Source organism: Poecilia reticulata, chromosome 12 (genome assembly GCF_904066995.2).
Source record: "Poecilia reticulata chromosome 12, P_reticulata-male-v2, whole genome shotgun sequence".
In the NCBI taxonomy this organism is placed as follows: Eukaryota; Metazoa; Chordata; class Actinopteri; order Cyprinodontiformes; family Poeciliidae; genus Poecilia; species Poecilia reticulata.
In genome coordinates this window covers 21,472,011-21,495,192 of record NC_088841.1, presented here as the reverse complement: position 1 = coordinate 21,495,192, position 23,182 = coordinate 21,472,011, and the positions used below count along the sequence as shown (strand labels likewise).

Sequence of the window (23,182 nt, the reverse complement as noted above, 5' to 3'; positions counted from 1 at the left end):
TCACACAAATAACATTTTAAAACAGGTTTTCGTTGTTGTATTAAAAAAATAACGGGTACTATAGGCAGCGCCTCATAAAAGAAGAGATGTGGATAGATACATATTTCGTCTGCAACATGCGACATTAAATTATTCAGTGATGGTAACTGGGGCCTTAGCCTCCAAAATCTGATAGATTTCAAAGAAAATGTGTAAATTCATGCAAATGTTCACTGAATTTACAGCCATAAAAGTTTACAAATCGCTACCATGAGGGATGTTTCAGTCATTTCTCTAACTGAGCAAACTCTCGACACATGCTGTCTTTGAAACTCAATTTCCACCACCTACATCACTGCTGCTTTGTCTGAACAATGTGCAGTAAAATGACTGACCTTCTCCTTGAGAATCAATCTGTGTATGCAAATTGATTAAATGTTCGTGCATTACATGTGCATTAAAGGAGAATAAAGAAGGCCACCGGCAGAACTCAAACAGAAAAATTTTTGTCAGTCAGCCAATAAATAGCAATTCTGAAGAAAATTATGAATTCAGTCACAGGTACAGAGGGCTGAGGGATACATGGAGCAGAATGAAACGGGGACATGGAGGAGCGAATGAAAGAGAGACAGTTAGATACTGGGAGTTTGGCTGCTAGAACAATGGGATGGCACTAATTAGAAAACAAAGAGCAGGTGTGAGGGGAGAGTAGAGGGCGATCTGAGGGAAGGAAAAGGAGGTGGCACATTGAAGCAAGGAGGAATAATACAAACAGGAGAGAAGGAATCATAAATCTAATCAAGAATACCAAAACACAGGAAATACATAATAAACTAATTTAACTAAAATTACATTATATTCTGATAGAAATTAATCAGTTTTCTAATATTCTCATTGTCCATTGTGGCAGAAACTTGATGGAAGTTACATCTGACATTGAGAGGAATTACAGGCACAAGTTATGCATACTTTTTAATGACGTTTGTTTATCATTCCCTGTTGAATCTTTGACCAATATGATGCTAGTATGCATCTGGGCTCTCGTTAGGTTTATGGGCTTACTTCAGAATAAGAGACCCAAAAGTAACGCAACAGGAATGGCTAATAGATTTTATTGTCTAATCTGGCATTGCGGCGTGTAGATTCAATTTCAGGAAAAGAGACAAAAAGAAATTGCAGAGATTTAATTGAGAGGGTAAAGTTCACCATCTTACAATTATCCCTATCAAGTGTGTTAGCTCCAAAGTTGATGAGAAATCTTTGAAGTGACTGCATAAAGGAAAAAACAAAACAAAAAAACAATCAGGTTGGTACACTGAGTTTCTCATGGATGATCCAAAGCAATAGAAGAAAGTGAGAGAGAGATTAAAGGTGAAAGGTTCACAAAGAAATGAGGAGAGGCTGCAAGAGCAGGTGAGTGGTCAATACACCTGAACACATGGTCTAAAATTCAATAAAAGCCTTGATATCCTAAATCCAGAGTCTAAAATAGAAAAGCCAGTCCAAAACCAAAACATAATCAAGCAACATTCACCAGGTAAAACCAAGCAAATAAAAAAAAAGAAAATCCTTTATTCTTTCCTAATGAGGTTGGTTTGTTTATGATCTTACAAAATTTCACAAATAAATAATTTGGTAAAATAAAAGGATAAAATTATGAAGTATGTGTTCATGTTTTCTCAATAAATGTGCAAGCTTGGTAAGTAGATCAATACAAAGAGGTGCTGTCAAAGTACTCTGGACGTCTGAACAGTATGTAGATAATACAAAGTTGTTCTAATTCTTAGCATTTTTTCTTCATCAATGAAGAAAAAAAACAATTTTATATTGAGTTAAATGTAGTTATGTTTTTAAAAAAAATTGTGGTTTTGCTCTTTATATATATACAACATTAAATAATATATTAATTCCATACAGAGTGAAACAGTTCAAGCCTGTATATCTGGTAATTTTAATTATGGCTTTCAGCAAACAAAAACCTAAAAATTCAATGTTGTCTCAAAAAAAAAATAAAAATAAGAAAGCTGTGAAAAAGTTAATTGTTGGAAACTCATGGTGTCGTACTCTAAATAATTCAAAACACCTGCAAAGGTTTCCTCAACCTCCAGATGGTCTCTCAGTCTGGGTCAATATGCTACATAGTCTTGGAGAAGACTGCTGACTTGACAGATGTCTAGGAGGCAGTCACTGACACCCTCCACAAGGATGGCAAGCAACAAAAGGTCGCTGCTGAAGAAAGACGCTGGTTGCTCACACAGAGCCGTATTCAAGCAGGAGTAAAAGGAAAAGGTGTGACAGGAAGAGGTCCAACAGCAACTGGGCTAACCGGTAGCTACTGGAGAGATGGCAAGCAAAATCCATTCAAGAACTTAGGAGAGATTCACAAAGAGAGGACTTGCGCTACAAGAACATGTACAGGTGAGCTACCTGGTCCGAGGTTTTCTGAAGTACACAATCAACCAGTCATCTAACAGAAAATGTTAGAAAATGTTTTCCATAAGGAATTTTGGTTCCTGTCCACATTGCTAAATTTATTAAAGGTTGACTCACCTGATCTGAACCACATACAGAATCTGTAGCATGTTGCAAATAGGATGATGAGACACCAGACCCAACAATTCAAGCGATAAAATAAACCACGGGATTCAATTAGACCTCAGCACGGCAACAAGCTGATGGCCTTCATGACATGATGTACTGATGCTTTAAGTCATGCAAAAGAAGGCCAGATCAGGTAGTGACTGCATAGAAATTCTTGTATTTTTCAGAGGCCTGATGTTTGTTTTTAAAAATGTATATTTAGATTTTTATTGCTCCAATGTAATATTCTAATCTTCAGAGACACTAACTTTTAGGGGGGTTACCTGTAAGAAATGATCATCAAAAATGACAAGAAATGAGTGCTTGAAATATTTCACGCTATGTATAATAAATTCACAAAACATATTCTGAAATAAGTGACAAATATAGAACAGTGTTATGACTAAAAAAAATTGTGACAGTTATTTCATTGGGCTCCTCATTTTAATTAAATTTTTTTGTTTTGTTTACAAAGTTTGGAAGAAAGCAGAAAAATGAGGATTAGTCACTGGTTCTCAGAGTTATTCCCTCCTAGAGATGTCCTTGTAATTTCCTCCTAACACTTGCTGACTGATAAATGACCGCGGAGGAGCCATCAGACCTACGGGCTAAGCTGAGTCATGGGTGGACATTAATGGCTGTGCCTGTGACACTAAGGAGAGAGCATCCTTCCAGTGGTGCCTATTAGACAGATTCCAACAGTTGTGCCTGATTTAAATGCAGAATACATTTAATAAGGGCAAGAAGAAGGACACAGGTGCTTCCCCAAAATATACAGTATCAATAAAAAGTTTATTATTTCAGCAATTCCAGTAAAACTGTGAAACTCCCACAGATTATTTGATATATTGCAAGTTTTTTTCTTAAGTTTAATAATTATTGCTTGAAGCTAAGGAAAACCTTTCCAACTTATCAAATAGTTTGAATAGCACATAAGAGCCACTAATAAAATATCAGGCTGAAAATGATCTCCATTCTTTGAATCACTCTGATGGGTTATTGATTCGTGACTCTGCTGTGTGTTTAGTGAGTCAAACTTGCTTTAACATCAGTCTTCAGCTTGTCTGTGTTGTTGGGTTCAGTATTGGTGCCTTTGGCAGGTTTGGGAGGAACCAAGTCCTGCTGTACATGAAATATGTTCAGCACAGATGCACTTATTTTTGTTGCTTGGGTAACTTTACCTAACAGATGATTTACTTTCGAGCTTTTTCAGGTGACCTTTTAAAACTTGGAGGGTGTTGGCTACTGTCTACTGGACAATTGTACAATCAGCACAGTTTTACCAGGATTGTTTAGGAGATAATTTGATATTTCTGTTACAAAAGAAGTATTTTGTTTGTCCCATGTTTGAATTTCCCCAGAAGCCAGTTTTTATTGTCTCCATGATCGGAAAATAAATACAAGTAAATTCTTGAACCACTATTGTAAATGGCTCCTTGAATTAAAGTATTGAAAGGGTTTTTTTTCAGCTGTTGTATTGAAATAACAGAAAGTAGTGTGCAGCATTAATTAGTTTCAACCTTTGCTTCTTGAAAGACCTGGACGGATTTTTCAGCTGTTTTCTTTCTTTTCTACCAGAATTCCTTGTATAAATGTATTTGTTTTGTTCAAATAAATACTTTTTATGTCCTTGCTGCTGTTTCATAATAATAATGACAAGTGAAGCACATTCTTAATCCCTTCTTGAGTTACAGATATGGAAGGAAATGTAGATTCACTTTAACAGCAAAAAAATTATGATTTTCAATGAAAAACAAATTCAATGTTCAAACCTTGAAGTGTCACATTTTGCCAAAGGTAACATTGGTATGGATTTTCAGTTCTAAGAGACCAAACCTCTAAAAAATGCAAATCAACAGAGAAGCACTTTTTTTGTACTGAACTGACCATGTTGTACAAAACTACCTTTCCCTTTTCTTGTTTATTCATTTTCAATTTCTCCAAGGTGATATCATGGCCTCCTGCCCTGTAGAGAGAAGCGGCATGACACTGCTTTGCAATGATGAAAGCAAAGAAAAGCAATGGAAAGCATTGTTAAACACAATTCTTGTTCAAAGCTGAATTAGAAAGGGGGGATGAAAAGACTTCAAGGATCCAAACAGATCAACTTGTTTGTCTGGCGTTGCAAATTTTTGAACTAAAGAGACATCCAATTCTTCACCATTTGGGTTTGATGTAATATTGGCCCACCATCTGTTGATATGGCAACTGCATCTGTTGAATGAATGCTGTCTACAAACACCAAATACCGTCTTCTGGTACTCAGTGAAAATAATGTGTACCCCCAAACATTAGAATGTCAGATTTAACAAGTAAGGAATCACTCTGTCTGCAATCACAGTTCAATTTTATACTGAAGGCTCCACAGACCCAATAAAAAAAGACAAATTAAAGACCATATTAAACCCTGAATTAAATCACAATCCAAAGAAAAACAGCCGCTGAAGTCATTTAGTCATTATCATTCAGAACAGATTTAATTACCAAATTCTGTAAGGACTTTTGACATGACAGTTTAAAATACTTGAGCTCACACAAAAGTTGAAATTCAATAAATTAATGCAAGTTTAAATTTGAACATTTCATGTCGTTAAACCTTTGGAATAATAATTAAACACAAGGTTGATTTTTTTTTTTCACTGTTGTAATTTAGATTTAAATCTTTACTTTTAGTTCTGTATAGAATATCTTAAAACCTGCTAAGTCATGGTTTGACTTGTTTTCAGTCTGTTGTTCCAAGTGTTTGCATTTTAAAAAACTGGTGTGTTTTTGTGAATTGTTTAGTCCTGTAACATAGATTGTGCATGCATACCATCTATTATATGGCCCTGTTGCATGTATTCTGTGTATTTTAAGATGAAGAGTGTTTTGGATACAAAATGAGAGGACAGATTAAGTATTGATTTTATTATTGAGTCATTGCGTCAGCATTTGTGCAGCACTTACCTAAATTTTATTCTAAGTGGCCAAAAAATATTTGGCAGTCTGACTTAATAAAAACTATTATTGCAGAAGGATTACTTAATGCCTCTTTAAGTAACGGATCATCATAAAAATATAAGGCAGATACACTTTTATGCTGTTAGTGGCAAAAGTGAAAGTTCCTATTAGACCACAGTAAATATGAATCTTTTTTCAATACTCCTTGGGCAGGTCCTATTTTTAAGGTTTTAGGAAACTGGCCTTGGTGCTGAAAGGAAGCAAACACTTTAATTTACAATGTTTAATTTACAGTTATTCGGCTGCAGCAGAAAGGTATTTTAAAAAAATTGTGTTCTGTGGAAATATGACTATTAGCAGAGAATATCTCGTTCCAGGAAGTGGTGATTGCACACAGAACAGCATGAATCTTGAATTTTATTAGTTTTTTTGTGCTTAAGAGCTTGTGCGTCATTCATTCATGACAGTAAAACTAAGCTATGTGAAATGTTTTTTTTGTTTGTTTTTTTACATAAACAACATTGGTCAAAGTTATTTTAAAAAATTTGTCTTTCAGTTCCTCAACAAATAAACTTTATTCTTAAGTTTGTGCCCTACAGTGTTGTGTCCAGATTAACTGTAGATGACATTATTTCAGTTCCCTTTGCCAGGGTTTGCAGTATCCATTTTGAAACAATATTTACCCATTTTCCACACATTTTAAAGTAGCTAACATTCTCCACCCAGTTCCTGAGAAATAAATGCCGTTCCTTGGATTAACTCACGTTATTGTGACTAGAAATGTAAAAAACTCATTGCAGAACAGTGAAATAGACTAGTTGGAGGAAAACCTACTGACATGCACACCTAACTAGAATGTGCAAACTGATTCATTCTGATAGAAAGACATATGCTGAAATAACCTGTGTCATGACCAAGCTTTGTGCAAATTTCCCTGTGAGCAGATGTTAAACGCTCATGCAGATGGTCTACAGCAGTGGAAGACCACACCAGGTGCCACTTCTGTCAGCTGAGAAAAAGGAGACTGAGGCTACCATTCACTGTGACTCACCAAAAGTGGACAACAGATAGAATGGAAATACCTTTCCTGGTCTGTTGAGTCCATCTGAGCAGCAGCATTCAGATGGTGGGGCAAACATTCTGCATAAAGATTGGACTCAGTCCAGCTTGCAGCCATGGCTCAGGCTGGTTTTGTAATATGTCAGGCATGTTTTTTTTGTACACTTTAGGCCCCTTAAAATCAACCCTCGTCCATTCAACTGGGCTAATCTTCTGATTGCTGCCTCTTGCAGGACAACATGAGTGAGTTTTCTGTACTCAAAAGTCATCTGCAGTCTCCTAATCTCGATCTAATAGAGCATCTTTGGGATGTAAGTTACTGGGACTTTCACGCCCAAAAAAATATGTCTCAAATGTGTGATACTATGATGTCAGTATGAACCAAAGTCTCTGAGAAATGTTGGCAAAAATGGGATACAAGAGATATCAGCAGATTATGAGCAGGGTTTTGGTTGGAGTGTGTGTGTGGGGGTGTGCGTGTGCGTGTGTGTGTGTGTGTGTGGATATATGTGCACAGGTGGAATGCAGAAGGAGGGGCTTGCCTTGCCTTGGCCACTAAAAAAGCATGAGCTGCCACAGGTAAAATCTGACAGAAAGCATTCAGAAAATGTCTCCAACAGGAAACCTAAAGTCTATTATTATAACACTGCACCATATATTTTGGAGCAGCGATTTTTATTCTTATTTTTATTTTTCCTCCTTGAGGAAAGCCTGGGCTACAACTGAATGATGGGGTTTGTGCCAGAATTGTTTCACATGGCAGTAATACCTACTGCCTGGACAGTGTCAGTGACAAGTACACTGACACTCTCGGTGAAGGGGATTCATTAATTTTAGCAGTCGATGGCAGAGTCTTTGCACTGGAAATAGAATTTCTTTTTTTTCTCGTCTGCCAGGTAAGGAGGACGAATTATTTGAGTGTCTTCCTGGACTTGTTAAAGCTCTCACCATCTATTATGTCTCTCACTGGTACTGAATTTCTGCCCCACTAAAGATGCTCTCTCGCCTCAGAGGTGAGGCCGCTGATGGAAAAACAAAGCGCCTTGCCCTGCTGACACCAGACAAACTGACATCAGATGGAGCCTCGTGTTCTGCCTCGGGGCCCTGCTGGGCCGAACAGCTGTCAGTTGAGCCAATGAAAGAGTGAGAAAAGCCCCAGGTTAACAAACAGGCACATAAATAAACAAGCTGCTTTCGTTCTCATTCCTAACCTACATCGCACAAAACGTCCTATGCATACGTTGATTTAAGATGTGAGAAACGTGAGTAAGCCGTGAGTCGTTACTGCCTCACGTCCCAAATAGTCGTAAACCCGACATAGATATAAATCCTTCTCCTAAAGAAAGGCAGCAGGAGAAATAGTTGCATTGTGGATAATCCACTTGTGATCTGAGGTATCTGTAACCTTATGTTGCAGAAAGTGGCACTGAAGGGGTCATTTGGGACCTAGTAAAGAGACTGTAATGAACAACGGAGGATATAAATTCACAGGAAACTGCTTTTCACACAATCAATGCCGGTGTAAGAATTTGTTCAGGAGGATGTAATACTTTGAGAAGCTTTAATATTTTCTCTGCGTCTCTGTCGCTCCCTTGCTCGCTTGCCTTTGGCCTTTTTTTTTTTCAATTTGTTTGAGTGAAGCAATTTCAAGCATACAAAGAGGGTGAAATGTAGGTTTTGGTTTCACTGCCCATCCTCTCAGTTGTACCAGGTTTTGGTCACTCTTGCAATTTTCATTTCTAAAGTTCACTAATATAGCAAGTAAATTCTTTCTTCTTTTTTATGAGAAAAGACATTTATTTAAAAAGAAATATGTTTGTATTTGATTTATTTCTGAATATACCAATTAGCAGCAGGACTAGGAGTAAAGCAGCTGCTTTACAGACTGAACATGTGCTCATACCTCAGGCAATCCAGTAAGATGTAGGTTGAAGCATTTTCTATGTACTTATTAGTTTGTATTTTTTGTCAAACATGATCTACAGAAAAGGCTTTTTGATCAAATCTCAATGCTAGTGCAATGTTATTTTATATAGATTCATCCTACTTATTTATTTTATTTAGGCTTATATTTCATATAGTCCTTTAAAGGGGATTGTGCTTTTACAGAGTCAGACTCAGAATTCTGGAACTTCTGTTTTGAAATGAGATAAAGTCTTTTAAAAACAGAAATCAGTTTTAGATTAGTCAATGTAATGGTGCTCCAAGAAAAGAAATGTGATCTGCAATTAATGGATCAATGCTATGAGCCAGTTATGAATCCGGCATATATCATGCATTTTATATCATCTGCAATTAGACTTTTGAACACTGTTGTTAAACACCACGATATCATATACTTCATTTTAACTATTACTGGCACTCTATGATTATTTTATGTATAAATAATTACATTTAGCATTTTCTCAAACAAACACACAGCCTTAGAACGTGTTTCCATTTAATGACAAGAACTTTTGGGAAATATTGCAGAGAGCAATATTACAGTGAACAATGTTTCTATGACAACTAGTCGTTTGTACACATTGAAGCAACGTAGAGGCAGCAACATTAATCACTTACTTACATGATTTATACGTACCAGGCTACTTTTCATCTTGATTACAGTCAATGAGGATTGTTTTGTAAACTTAAACAGCAGAGCTCACATCCAATGCGAGTATAGCAGAAGTCTAAGTTTAATATAAAATGTTATTTTTTGTGACCTAAGTGCAGCTCAAGTCAAAGTCAAATATTTTAGCGACCATCTCTGCTGAAGAATATTAAAATATCAGTCATATTCCAGAATGACATGGAAAACAATGCAAAGTAATTTATCAGAAATGGTGTTAAAATGCTAAATGGAAAAGGAGGGAAAACAAATATGGCAGCAAAGGAACTGATACTAAACATGAGAGAGAAAAGCTGCTAGTCAGCCCCCAAAGGTGCTGGTTGTTCAGTGATGCCCCGAAGTCAGTCCAGGACTTAACAGCTGTGTAAGATGCTGGTGAACACTGAAATTCATAGAGCTGACATCCTGAGGGATTTTCTAAATCCATGCTGATAAACAGTTCGTGGCTAACCAGCTGCATTACATTGCGAGATTGTCGATAACGGCGGAAGTGATCGACGTAGAAATTGTAAGCTATGGCAACGCTAAGGAGAAGGAACATAAAAGCTGGAGAAATACCAAAGCTTACAGAAAGGAAATGGAAAAGTTGTGCAAAGTCAAGGGCTAGTTAGCGCTGGAATTGTGAGCCTTTATTCTTAAAACAGGTATGATTGAAAAATGATGTATGTAACATTGAATGATGACAAATTCCAAATAAGTTAACGCAGAATTTAGCAAAAACATGAAGCCTTCAAACATGTTTTGTTTTGTTTTTGTGCCACAGTCTTTCTTTCTGTTACAGCACTTGCTGTTCTGTTCTATATGGTAATTGCAGTAACTAATGACAGAGATTTAGCTGTCTGCACACAGAAAAGACAGGTTGGGTGAAAAAAACAAATCCAGAGCCTGCCTGAAAGAACAAAATTATTAAAAATTATCATGGAACTCTTAGTGAACAAAGTCGAGATGAAAGACAAAACAAAATAAACGTAGAATGAACTGAATCATTCAGATTCATTGTTTGTGTGGAGCATTTAGAAGAGAAGTCAACCTGCCAATGCATAAAAGAAGAGGCAACAGTGGCATCTACAAGCTAACTGTATGGAAAATTAATGAGGTAGGAACTCAGAATCCATAAGCAAGCTGCGAGTAAATATACTGAGCAACTCAAGGAGAGTTAACATGACGACAGTGTCTATTTGTAAGACAATATTAGAACTAATTCTGTCTTTTAATTGCCCTAGCTGAATTCGGAAGTTCTGCAGTGTATTCATTACTCAAGAAACATAAATCAAAATTAGCTGATGAAAGCACACAAAATACGATGGCAAGTGCCTGATTACTGACAGAAACTAAACGCTGTCCTTGCTGTGCTTGGGGGTCCACAGAAGACAAAGAGGAAAAACTGCCATGCCTGTGATTTCCCCCTATGAAATGTTCTGCTGTGGTGAATGTCAGCCTGCCTGCTTTGATTGATTATGTTGCCTTTTACCAGAGAGTCTCGGTGCCCCATCGCAGCCCAGAGGAGGGCACGGGTGGTAATCTGACGAGCTGGGTGGTGTGTGACATCTGAGGATTATCGCTGGATATTTGGCTCTGTTGCCGTCTCTCTTCATCATCATTGCCACTATGTTTTTTTGCATAATAAAGGTTTGCATTTGCTCTTTTTCATGGCCTCCCCCCTGTGTCCCTTGCAGACAGACATGTGTTTGTACAAGACCCACCTGCTGAGATCAGACATGCTAAGCCTTGCATGGAGAATCTCTCCAAAGACCTCCCTTTACCACGCCTGGGAACGTGCCGACTGCAGGACCCCTCTGAACTTTTGTGTTACAAATTAAAGCAGTTGAATCTCTGATGACTCACTCTTGGCCTGCTCACCTGACTACAGGAGCGACTCTTGGGATGAAAATAATGCCATAACACCATGGTTCTCAATTCTCTAGTAGCTTTTTAAAAATAAAATGATGAGTGACACGTTATGTGTGACGCACGGCTGCAGTTAAAGCAAAGTAATGAGTTGTTCAATGAGTTGTTTGCATCCTTAAAAGTAGAGACAATTTAAAGAACTATGTACCAACAATGGGTTAATTTTGAACTCAGAAGTTTGACTTTCCAAGCTTCCATTTTAAACGTGAATTTCTTAATGACAATATTTAAAGTTGTACGTAGCGAAGCAGCCCTAAGTTCAACATCAAAAATACATTCAAAGCTAAAGGAATACAAGCAACTGTGAGTAGCTGAAATCCACTAATCCCTACCACCCTAAAAATATTATTTACTGCTCATGTCAATTTTTCTGAAACAAAATATACCTTAAACCGTGTTAATAAGCAGATGGAAACCATCTTGGCACTACTGCAGAAGGTAACATTCATGGTTCTCCTTATCTAGGCCCTTGGAGGTGCAGCTAACCGCTGCTAAGGGAATGTAACGCTCTCCACTACTGGCTGCTTCGCAAACACAAGTCAATAGCAAGTCAAGTTGCATTGTATCTAGATATTTGAAATTCCCATCTGCATTATATTTCAGTTATTTTTGCAATGTTCTACAAAACAATGTCCACATTTCCAAAAAATAGTTCAGACTTGCGTTCCATCAAAAAAGTCTGCAAAAATTTGAATATGGAAGCACTGAATGGCGAATAGGTGGTAGTCCACTATATGTGAAATTTTGTGAGCGTTTAAAGAATAAACCATTAGGTTTTTTTTATTCCAATAGGCTGTTTCTCATTGAGATAATGTCCTAGATAGCATGATGTACTTTGTTCGAACAGGAATGAAGACACAAAGAGCATGACTGGATACAATTGTTTCCAGCCATGGTTAAAGCCAGACTTTCAGTTTCCAACTCTTATTCAAACAAACATTGGCAACTTGGTGAGAAAACATATTTTTGATCCAGTCTTTATTTTTGACCATAAAATTTTGCACCAAAAAAAAAAAATAGTCAAATTTCTACTCTTTTCTTCACAAAACACTCATGCACATGGCCTCCTTTATTTTCAAATCAGCTTAATGGTTCAATTAAAGCGGAATGGTAGATTGCTGTTTTTCTTTTGTTTGTTTTTGTTTTATGCAGAGCAAATTAAAACAGAAGAAGCTTTGCGTTTTATCAAGCGCAGGTGCAAATGTATGGTAGGGAACGTTTATCTTTTAAAAGTACAGCAGGAGTGAAAAAGCCTGAGTCTCAACAAAGAGAACAAAACTCAGTAAGTTAGCAGTTACATTTTACTCCATCCATAGCCTACTCATTCATCATTTAGTAGACCTAAATTTCCTTAATGGATGATAAAGCGCGAGAGTCCTGACAGTGTATTAAATATTCAAATCTAAGATTTATTCATCTGTAAAAGGGAAAGGATCAAACTGGGATTTTAAAGATGATATATTTGAAGAAACATATTGGTAGCTTTAAGTAAACATGCCCATTTTCGTTTTAGAATACTCTGCTGTATAAAACACATTTGGTGAAAAATATGTATTTTGTAAATCTCTGTAATATGTGAAAAGATGGTTTATTGTTTCTTTGGTTAGAGGTCTATGGCAATAAAGCTCACTGTGCAGGGTGAGAGTTTCCTTTGGAGCAACTAGAGCACGAAGTGAAAAGATGTATTTGTATGTACATATACTAGGGTCAAATGATTCAGTTGGACTTCAGCACGTCTCAGCCAAGAAAAATAAATATAAATATTTTATTTAATTTTATTTTTTAACTTCAGTCAGCATTAAATGATGGAGTATGAGGGCCAATGTAGATAAAAGAAAAAAGTATGTGGCCAAAGAGCAGGGTAGTTCTGCTAAAATATTGTAAATTCTACATTAATTTTACGTGTTCAAAAGAAAAAATAATATTTTTTGATGTCGTAGTTTTGCAAGGAAAAAACTGACAATTTTCAACAATTGAAGGCAACAATTTATGATATTAAAACTAAGCCAGATGTTTTCCAGTAAAAAACTTTTCAGTTTATCAGAAAAAAACAAAACAGAAAAACCCTGGAACGTATGAGAATGACACCTCCTGTCGTTCTTAGAGAGAAAGAGGGCAATTTTAATGAGGTTGAATTACACAGTCAAAGTTCTTTTAAGTTACATTTGATTTATACAGCTTTTTTTTTATAACCACTAGAGGTAAGAGAGTTACGTGATTCTGCTGTATAATACCATTATGTGTCTACAGAATCCATAAAATCACCTTTTTTATTGCTCTCAAATCAGAGAGGTTTATGAGTCATTTCTGTTTTCCTTTGGTGTCACGTTTTAAATTCACTTTAGACGTTTGGTTCTGCACATAAACATTTTGCTGATAGTATACAAAACCGTTTTTGTGGCTTGTTTCTGCCACTTCAGAATAACAAACTTCTGTACTTTTGATTGACTGGTTCATCACAGACTAGTGAAATGTGTAGATGAATATATGATTTAACAGCATATGAGGATGTTAGAAGATTTTAAGAATCAAATTAGAGTGGAACTAGGGACATTTAACAGGGAGGAGGTTAGGCTCACGGTATTCTTACTTGGTAACAAAGTGAGACTCAAAGTAAGTTCTCAGTTTAGAACTTTGAAGCTTGTATTTTTTTATTTTTTTTATTTTATTTTTTTCTGGTTTCAGGGTCATTGAACCTAAATGGCCCTGTTAAAATAACTCTGGAGTGCCAGGCGGTTGAAAACAAGAAACTGCTATTCTACTTTTCCGTTAAGAATCGACTACCTTAATGTGGAAACATAGTGTTTGTTTGTCTAAAATGTGTGTTTTGTTTCAAGTCCTTGTACTGAAGAAAACTACTAATGTCATCTGCCAGGAGGTGTTCTTTATTCCAGTTTTGTAATGTGTTGCAATGAAGCTAGAAAAAAAGAAAACAATAAAGCAACACCAAAGCAGTGACATTTAGGCATATTACAGGCAAAAATAAATAAATACTGCAAATGAGACATATCTAATCAAATGATTGATATCTGGCGACGTTTCTAGACTTGCTTTCATATTTCTACATATGACTGACAGGAGGTAATAATAGTGATTGGAAAACAGTGGGTTAGAAAGCATCAAGGGACTGCTTGGTCTGGAGAATGTGGGTCAGAAGATCATTGGTCAGACAGGATGGTGTGTATAGACTGTAATTTGTTATTTGACAGCGTGGGAAAGCAAAGCCATGTTTAAACGTATGAAGGGCAGATAGAAAATCATACGGGGATTAAAGGTAAGACAGACACTTGAGAAACCTACAAATAGTCTTCTGCTCTAGCAGTGTTGGATAAAAATAAAAGACTGCACTAAAATAATGCAACACCATCTTTGCTTCAGCTTCAATAAGTGAATACTTATGTTTCACTCCTACCTATTGTTTTCAGAACTTAAAGTGAATAAATGAATGATCCCTCTTCCAAACGCCAAGGGCCCTTTTACTATGCCTGTATATCCTTCCTATGGTGTTAGGGTCCCTACGGACCCGTTTTGAGTTTTAGCATGCATAAAAGTACTTCATACATTTGTTTTTTGCGTTGAAACTTTTTGACTTTGTCAGGGACTTCCATTTAAACAAAGTAAAATAAATTTATTTTTTTTTACTAAATTATAAAGTGCTCTGGTGAAAAAAATGACTTTTGTGGTGTTCGGGTCATTTGTGACCCGGTTAAAATTTTCGATTATAAAACAATTAAAAAATGCCAAAAATTAAATCATAAACACACAATCAACCAACAGCCTCTTCCTCCAACCACTTGAAGTTCATTTAGGGGCTTTTCTCTTTGCCTTTTTGCGAGAACAAACAAAGGGAGACATTTCCAGGCTTGTCAAGCCATTTGAGTGTAGACGTGGTGACTTGCAGAGTACACATCTCCAATTCACAGGATGCAACAATGAGGAGAAGATTCACTGTAAATGAAGCTTTGGATCACATCTTTGCTGCAAATGAGGCAGAGGACACACAGGATTTTAGCGATGGAGATAAGTGACAAAAAGCCCATAATCATCTTGGACTACAACAAAAACAAAGGAGGAGTGGACAATCTGGACAAGCTGACTGCCACCTACACTTGCCAGCGAATGACCAGGAGATGGCCAATGGTTGTGTTTTACAACATCGTCAATGTGTCTGCATACAATGCATTTGTGTTGTGGACCCAAATTCACCAAGGGTGGAATTCAACCCAAAACACCAAGCGGAGAATGTTTCTTGAGGAGCTCGGGAATTCCCTTGTCAAGCCGCACATTGAGCAACGGGAACGGGTGCCCCGAGAGCCAGCTGCTGCAGACTTGGTCAGACAGCTGCAGTGGTCACCAAACACGCCATCCACATCCACAGCAACAAGAAGAGCATCAGCATCACCTTCCCCCTCAGAAGCCAGCCCTGCCTCAAGCACTCCATCCACAGCCACAATGCCAGTGAGACCACCTCGCTCAAAAAGAAAGAGGTGTCAGGTCTGCCCTAGCAATATGGACAGAAAAACCTACATAGTGTGCTTCACCTGCAACAAATATATCTGTAAAGAACACACTAAAAGTGTCACTTTTTGCAACACATGCATCTAAACACACACACACGCACACACACACTCACGCACGCACGCACGCACGCACACACACACACACAGGCATGTTCTTTGCACAGAGTATTTATAGAACAAGTACTTGATTTCTTTTGATGTGATTTTCTCAATTGGTTGTTTATTTGACCTTGCAAATCTTTGTTTTATTGTAATTTGTTATTATTTATGACTGTTCTGTTTTTCATATTGTTCAATATTGTATTAAAGTTCTATTGTGTGGGAAAAAAAGACTTGTTTTTGCCCTTTTCTTGAAGTAAATATATACGGGTCCAAAATGACCCGAAACACCATAGATGTTGCTATATTTGATAATATTAAAATTAAAATCTTTTTTTTGTTGAACATTTAAGAAATGTGTTTTAATATCTCTCAGTTACACTCAGGTAACAGAACAACTGATTATTTTGTTGCCTTCTTCTCTTAAGGTTCATTTGACCACTTTTTAGACATTGAAAACGAGGGGTATTTTGTTAAAACAAAGGCCCAGGGGGCCACAAAAAAATATTAAAACCAATCTTTTCATGAATAAGGGAGCCCAACCAGCTAAACAAGAGTTAAGAAAAACATTGGATGATAACAGATTGTTTTTAGGGCATTTTATGGCTGATTTAATACACGGGTCCAAAATGACCCGCTAACACTACAGATGGCAGGAGAAAGCTAACACCAGAGGAAGGATATACTATATATTTGAACATATTTATCATTTATGAGTCTATTACCTGCGAAAGCTTTCTAGGAAGGACCCTTACACCAATTTAACAGATGCAGCTCTCAGATGGTTCTGTGTCATGCCTCGCATAAGAGCGGCCAATTTAATTCAGACCTATTTTAGAGTCAGCTGACCTCCATCTTGGTGTACAGTCCTCCAGAGGCAAATGTAATGGCTCAGGTCAGGGTCTAAGCATGCAGAGAGTGCAAGTGGAAGCAATCTCAGCACGTAATATCTTTTATATGCACGGGTTGTGTTTCACACTCGTGATAAAAGGTAGAAAGAGTAAGTCACTGTTTTGCAATTCAAAGTTTTGCATGACAAATTATTTAGGTCGTCAACTCAGATTAATAATTATTCAGATACACAAAGGCCTTTATCTAATTGCGGAATATCATCACCTCTCTCCAAAATGCGGAAGAACTAAACATACCTTCAGTGCAACCATATGATTTAAGAGGGTAAGTGGCAGCCAAGCACCACCAATCAATTAGATTAGTAGTCACTGGAGGTGTGTAGACTGGCTGATTTCCTAATCAGCAAGTGCACTTCTGTGAAGCAAACAAAATCGGCTTTGCTGTTTTCAAGTATTCAAGCGCAAGCATCATCATAACAATCTGAGAAGAAAAACATGTTTTGTTTTTGTGCCTTATGCAAGAGTTTACAAAACTATTTGTTAAGCAAATGTACAACTACAAACTTCAATTTTTTACTTATTACAAATGTTTCATTTTTTTGTGATGAAACATGTTGGTGGCGGCATTGGTCTGTGGGATGACATTTATTTCACAGGTCGGGGAAGGTAGGTTGAGTTAACACAATTGAAAAAAAGACATAGCTTTAAATCCAGAGCAAAACTGTTAGATGTAGCAAAAGATTTCAAACTGGGGCTTCAAGACACAAAAGATTTATATTTTCCTTCCATTTCACAATCATGCACTGTTGATTTTTCCACATAAAATTCAGAAAAAAATTCATGTATTTTATTCTATCGATTGTTTTTGTAGGAAACAATAAAACGGCAAAGAGCCGTTGTTGAAGTCCAAGTTAAATGTTTTGCCTGTGTAAGATGCTGTGTGAAAATATCTGCAAAACTAAATGGACTGAAAGAAAATGTGGCTGTAATATCTCAACAACAATAGAAGCGCCTGATGGGGTCATGCGGAAAACAATTATCAGAACAAACTCCTGTTAAATGAGCCTCTGCAAGCTAATGAATAGGTACATTTAGTTTTCCACTGAACGCCTCTGGATTCCAGATCATTGTGTGCTGGTGTCCACTAACCTGTTCATTTGACTTTGGTTCTTTCAAAATATATTCAGCACAGTTTCCTATACTCAGTGCCCTTTGTCTTTAATAATCCCTTAATCCCAGAACTATCTGTTTCTTTCCCCCTTAATTTCTCAAATGTTTTTTTTTTCTTTCCCATTTCTACACCAATCTCTGCCCCTCCTCTATGGAAAAGATACGCAACATATTGCTGCGAACCTTGGAGAAAACTAAGCTTCCTTAAAAAGTAAAGTTTGCTCTGTCCCTGCTTGTAGACGGAGTCACTGTTGCAACTGCAGCCCACTCTTTTCTCCAGGTGAACACCAAGTCACGCTTCGCCACAAAAATTCACTTCTTTTTCATTCATTTTTCACTAATCACTGTTTTCTTCACATTCAACATAAGATGACTTGTTGAATGTCACAAAGCAAACCACCAGCTCTCTGCATTCATCCGATGACTGCAGTCGTCAAAGTATTTTTTTTTTGGCGGATGAAAGGAGTCTGGTTTGTTTGCATACAGAGTCAAAAGGAATGGTGAGAGTGGTCCTTCATCATGTTGGATGTCTTGGCAACGTGTTTTTAGTTGTTGACGTCTGAAGGGTGAGTTCTCTTTGGCACTGGAACCAGGCAGAATGTCTTTCACACACTGGAACCTTCTCCTGGTTTAGGCTAAGGTTGAGGAGGTGTTGTCGAATCCCACAGAGCCAGAGCTGCTCTGCACGGGCCTTCAGGGCTCAGAGCCTGACACCATCTGGACCTGCAGTCTTCCGGTTCAGCCTCTCCAGCTGCCTCTTCATCTGGGTTCCAGTTAAAGGAAGCAGCAGCATCTCCTGATTTGGTTGAAGGCAGAACAAGTCGTGTCTATGTTTAGTAAAAACAATTAAATTATCAAGTATTTAAAGTAACATGTACTCCCCAATATATATATATATATATATATATATATATATATATATATATATATATATATATATATATATATATATATATATATGTGGAGTTTGAGGTTTTACTGTGGAGTTTGAGGTTTTACTGTGTTTAAGGCATCCATCTCTTGGTGACAAGCACGGCCTCATTCAGACATGGAGGCCCGCGTTTCTTCCAAAGTAGTTTAATTTTTGTCTCATCAGACCAGAAACCCTTTTTCACAGTTGTTTAAATGCCCATCTGTCAACCGCCAAGTGAGCTGTCGATTGCCTTTTTCTCAAGAACGGCTTCAATATAACCAGCACTTTGTAACGGCTTGCTTGATGAAGTTCTGGCGAGATGGCCGTCATTCCATCTGGCCGCTCAATTTAACAAGACAGCCAAATCTAGCAGGAGTCCCCAGAGTTGCAGACTTGTTTCATTTCACGGTGTTTGAGGTCTGTGTTTTCTGTCTTGACGTTCACTGTGAATTGCAACACCATGTGATCACAGTATATGCTCTAATCTTTGTCTAATCAAGTCAGTTTTGCCCAGGTAAACTGCATATGGCCGCTTGATGCATCTCAAGGATTAACAGCGCAGCCTTGACTGCAAGGCGCCAAAGTAAATACTTTGAATACTTTTGTGAACAACCCTTTTATTAGATTAGTAAAATTTCATACTCTTCAGTAGGTTAAAATAATGTATCCTTGATTTGTCAGGAAATAATAAATCATAACTGCTTCCTTAGACTGAGGTGTAAACGGTGGACCTCATACATTTCTGTTAATTTTGATTTTTATGGCTTATAGTTACTGAAAAGAATTTCGAGGTCTGGACATATTTTGTGGTGCAAGGATTTATTGGTAACACTTAATTTGAAGGGGTGTGCATAAGACTGACATGACACTGTCATAAACACGAAGAAGTCTTTATGAATGTTTATGATTGTTGTCATGAAGTGTCATTCGATAAATAATGACACTTTTAATGCAAAGTTGCTCTAAAAGTTGCATTAAAAGTCCATTAAAAGTGCCAACGTTGCATGATTTTGTAAATTATGATAATTTAATGCAAAGTTGGCATTAAATGTCATAAACATTCATAAAGACTTCTTTATGTTCATGACAGGTGTTATGTCATATTTATGACAGTGTCATGTCAGTCTTATGCACACCCCTTCAAATAAAGTGTTACCTATTTATTTTTCAGTAGACTGTGTTGCAATTTGGATTTTATTGCTCTTTCAGTTTAGCCCAAAGTTATCCATGCACCTACCAAATTTTGTGTTGAATTAATCTTTGAATTTGACAATTATGTTTTCTTCTGACTAGAAGTAATATTGTTACCTTAGTAAAATATTTACCTATGTCACTTTTTTGCCAAAATTGATTTTAGCCAAAAAAATCGCAACCTCTTTCTTTCTAAAATATGCTTTTGGCAAAATAAAAAAAAAAAGAAACCACTTCTGGCTAAAAATGGCATAGGTAAATATTTGACGGACATGACATTGTTACCATCTGGGGTTCCCACCCTGTGTCCAGAACACTCCCAATAGTAGGGTGATATAAAGCTCCCTCAACGTCTTTGAGTTGCAGAACATCAGCAAAGTGAAATCTTTAAAATATACAAATACAACTGATTAGAAATGATCAATGACAGCTTGGTTGTAGAAATACCAACAATGACTTTTTTTTATTGGTTAAAAGGGTGTCAATAGTTTTTGACATGTCAAAGGGCAGCAATAATGTCGGGATCAACTGTATGTAGCTACAGAAACTTAGACATCTGTCTAAAAGGTATCATGCCAAAAATCAGCTGATCTAAAAGTGACGTCTCTGGAGATGGATTCACTTGTTATCAGAAAGGCACAGAAATAAATTTAGTGGGAAGAACAGTAACAGGCTGACAGTGCAGCCTGTGGCAAGGGGTGTTTCATGATGGAATAGCGGCTCCAATTGGGGATAGTTGCTGTTGAATAGAGGGCATCAAGCACCTGGTGTGCACAAGGAGGAAGGTTATCCATCTCCTCCTACAAGGCCAGGTACGTGTTTCCACGCTGCAGATGGAGAGCTAGTGGCATTCACATTTTGAATTAAGACCAGGGAGAATAAGAAACAGACACCTTCAGGAAGAGGATGTGAGCTAAACATCCAACAGGCTCACTCATAGAAAAACAACCAAAAAAAAAATCTATAATTTACTACTACTACAAGTAAACAAAAAATAATAATATTGTGAACTCGTCAATAATGTGAGAATTTCACTTAAAACGTTAGAGTGAAAAAGACTAATATAAATGATGGATCAAAATGCTTGTTGTGGTCACTTTACATGAAGCAAACAGTGCAAGCCGGCTACATTTGTAGTGGTGTTAGAGGTAGTTATGTTTCCTTTCTTCTCTCGCCTGTGGCAGCTGGATATGCTCTCTCTTGGTAATTAATCAAGACAAGTTCTGGCGTGAACACAGGAGTCTGTTCTGTTAGAGGTGGAGTGTGTAGTGACCCATCTACTAATAAGGTCCCCAGAGGTGAAACTGCATCAGAGTACAAGAAGCCTGGAAATGTTGAAATCCTGCACTCATCTTTGTCCTCCCCTGAGAGGGAGTACAAAGACTAAAGACTTGCGTGAGTGTGATTTCATGTGCTTTTTTCCATGTTTCTACGTCAGTCCATCATCCTGGCCCTGTTGTTTTCTGCTCACTATTATGATTTTACACAGCAGAAAGACTTGGTGAGCTCACTCACACTATGTTTAGGTGATAAACTCCAACTGGGTGAAATACTACGATGCAGCTGTGTCTTTTGTCAGAGTGAAACAAGATAAGGCCATGATGCAAAGACTACAGCACGGTTTCAGAAAGAAGTCAGGAGTACGTCTTTTTGAGTAAAGTGTAGTACTCCAGAATGATGTTCCCCACTGCAATGCATTTCACCAGTTTCCATCATCTGAAAGCAGAACTCTGAGCTTCTCCTGATTGCTTACTATGCAATAAAACAAAGAGGAATTATGACTTTGACATATTTTTTGTAGACCTATCTTACTTGAATTTCAGAAATTCCCTTAAAGCTCTCTCTTTTAATTTTACAATTTCAAGTAGGAGTGTCCTGATCTGTTTTTCTATCCAAGTACAAATCCCATCCCAGTATGAAACTTGATTAAAGTTAATATAATTGGTTTTAGTAATAGTCCTCTCAGCTGACAAGCTTTATGGAGACACTACCTTTGTATTTCAGTAGTAGTTGGCCCAAACCGACACAGCCTAATGTTTAATGACCTTGGTATCATTTCCTTTAACGGCCAAACTATCCTTGATACTTTTCCTCTCAAATTAAAGTCAGAGGGAGAGATGTCAGCGGTTGATTTGTTTTCTGCACTCTTGGAAAAAAAAAAAAAAAAAGGTTTCATAGGAATGGACCTGACTCTTTTATTCAATAGTTTAATCAGCATTGCTGCCACATTTTAGATGTAGTGGCACATTAAAGTCTGGAACATGTGAAAAAATACTGTTTTTAGATGAACGCTGATATTTGGATATTCAGGGAAACAGGTTGTGAATTGGAGAGCCTGTAGAAAATAACAATTTCATAATAATAATAATAGTAATAATAATAATAATAATAATAATAATAATAATAATAATAACAACAACAACAACAATGGTTACTTCTTTCTTGTCCTTAAACAAAAACAACCTAAAAAAACAAAAACAAATAAAAGGTATGTTAAATCATTAAAACTTATGAACACACCATTAGCAACATCAAAACCAAATGTTACTAAACAGAAACCCAGATCAATGATGAATCAAATGGATAATCAACACACTTGCTGTCTTCGTATTGACATTATGACCAAATGAACACCAACGTTAATTGAAAAGTTAACTACCAGTCAGGTTTTGTCCTTGCCAGCAAGGCAGTAATGTCAGCATCATGAATCATAATTTTCTCCGTTTTGTGTTCGGCTCCCACACAGAAATATCCTGAAATCAATTTTGATTTGACTCTTTTCTCGAGCAGCTGGGGAGAAATCAATAAAAACTTGTATGTTTACTGTGTAGAAAAGGGCCTTCGTTTTTGGGCAGTCAACCTGCAAATCCCATGCAGTATTTCACTGAATTAAAAGTCGGGATAAAGGCCAGATGTGCGCATCTCTTTCCTCGAGCATTTCTTACCCCCGCGTTACCGACTCTTCTGTGCGAGAGAAGCAGCTGTTTACCAAAGCAGTTGTAGAAACCCCTAAACCCCAATACTCCGGCACGCTTTGATTTTATTTTTACTCTCTTTCTTCTCTGTCACATGGCTGAGTGTGTCAGAGCTAATTTGTGTCTCAAAATAGACCTTTGAAGACGTGAACAGGATCTGTAACAACATCAGGAAATTCTGATGAGACGGATATGGCGGATGTTTTAAACATGGCATTGCTAATCAACGAGCCTCTAAGGTCAACACATTTCATTCAGAATAATGAATAAAAGAAAAAGGAAAAAAAAAAAAAGCAAGTGTGTGGGCTAACCTGTGGGGACGTTCTTGGCACTTTGTCTCCCAGCAAGAAGGTTCCAGGGTGAGAAGTTCAAGCCAGAGTCTTGTT

The 23,182-nt window shown here is 37.2% G+C and overlaps 1 long non-coding RNA gene across 1 annotated transcript; it reads left to right on the top strand.

Annotated features, from left to right (window-relative positions):
- The first annotated feature begins 459 nt into the window (after positions 1–459).
- LOC145554243 (uncharacterized) lies at positions 460–11,003 on the top strand. The gene is made up of 2 exons (XR_014090273.1): positions 460–2,397; positions 10,644–11,003. It is a non-coding gene; the product is annotated as an uncharacterized LOC145554243 (long non-coding RNA).
- The last annotated feature ends 12,179 nt before the right edge of the window (positions 11,004–23,182 follow it).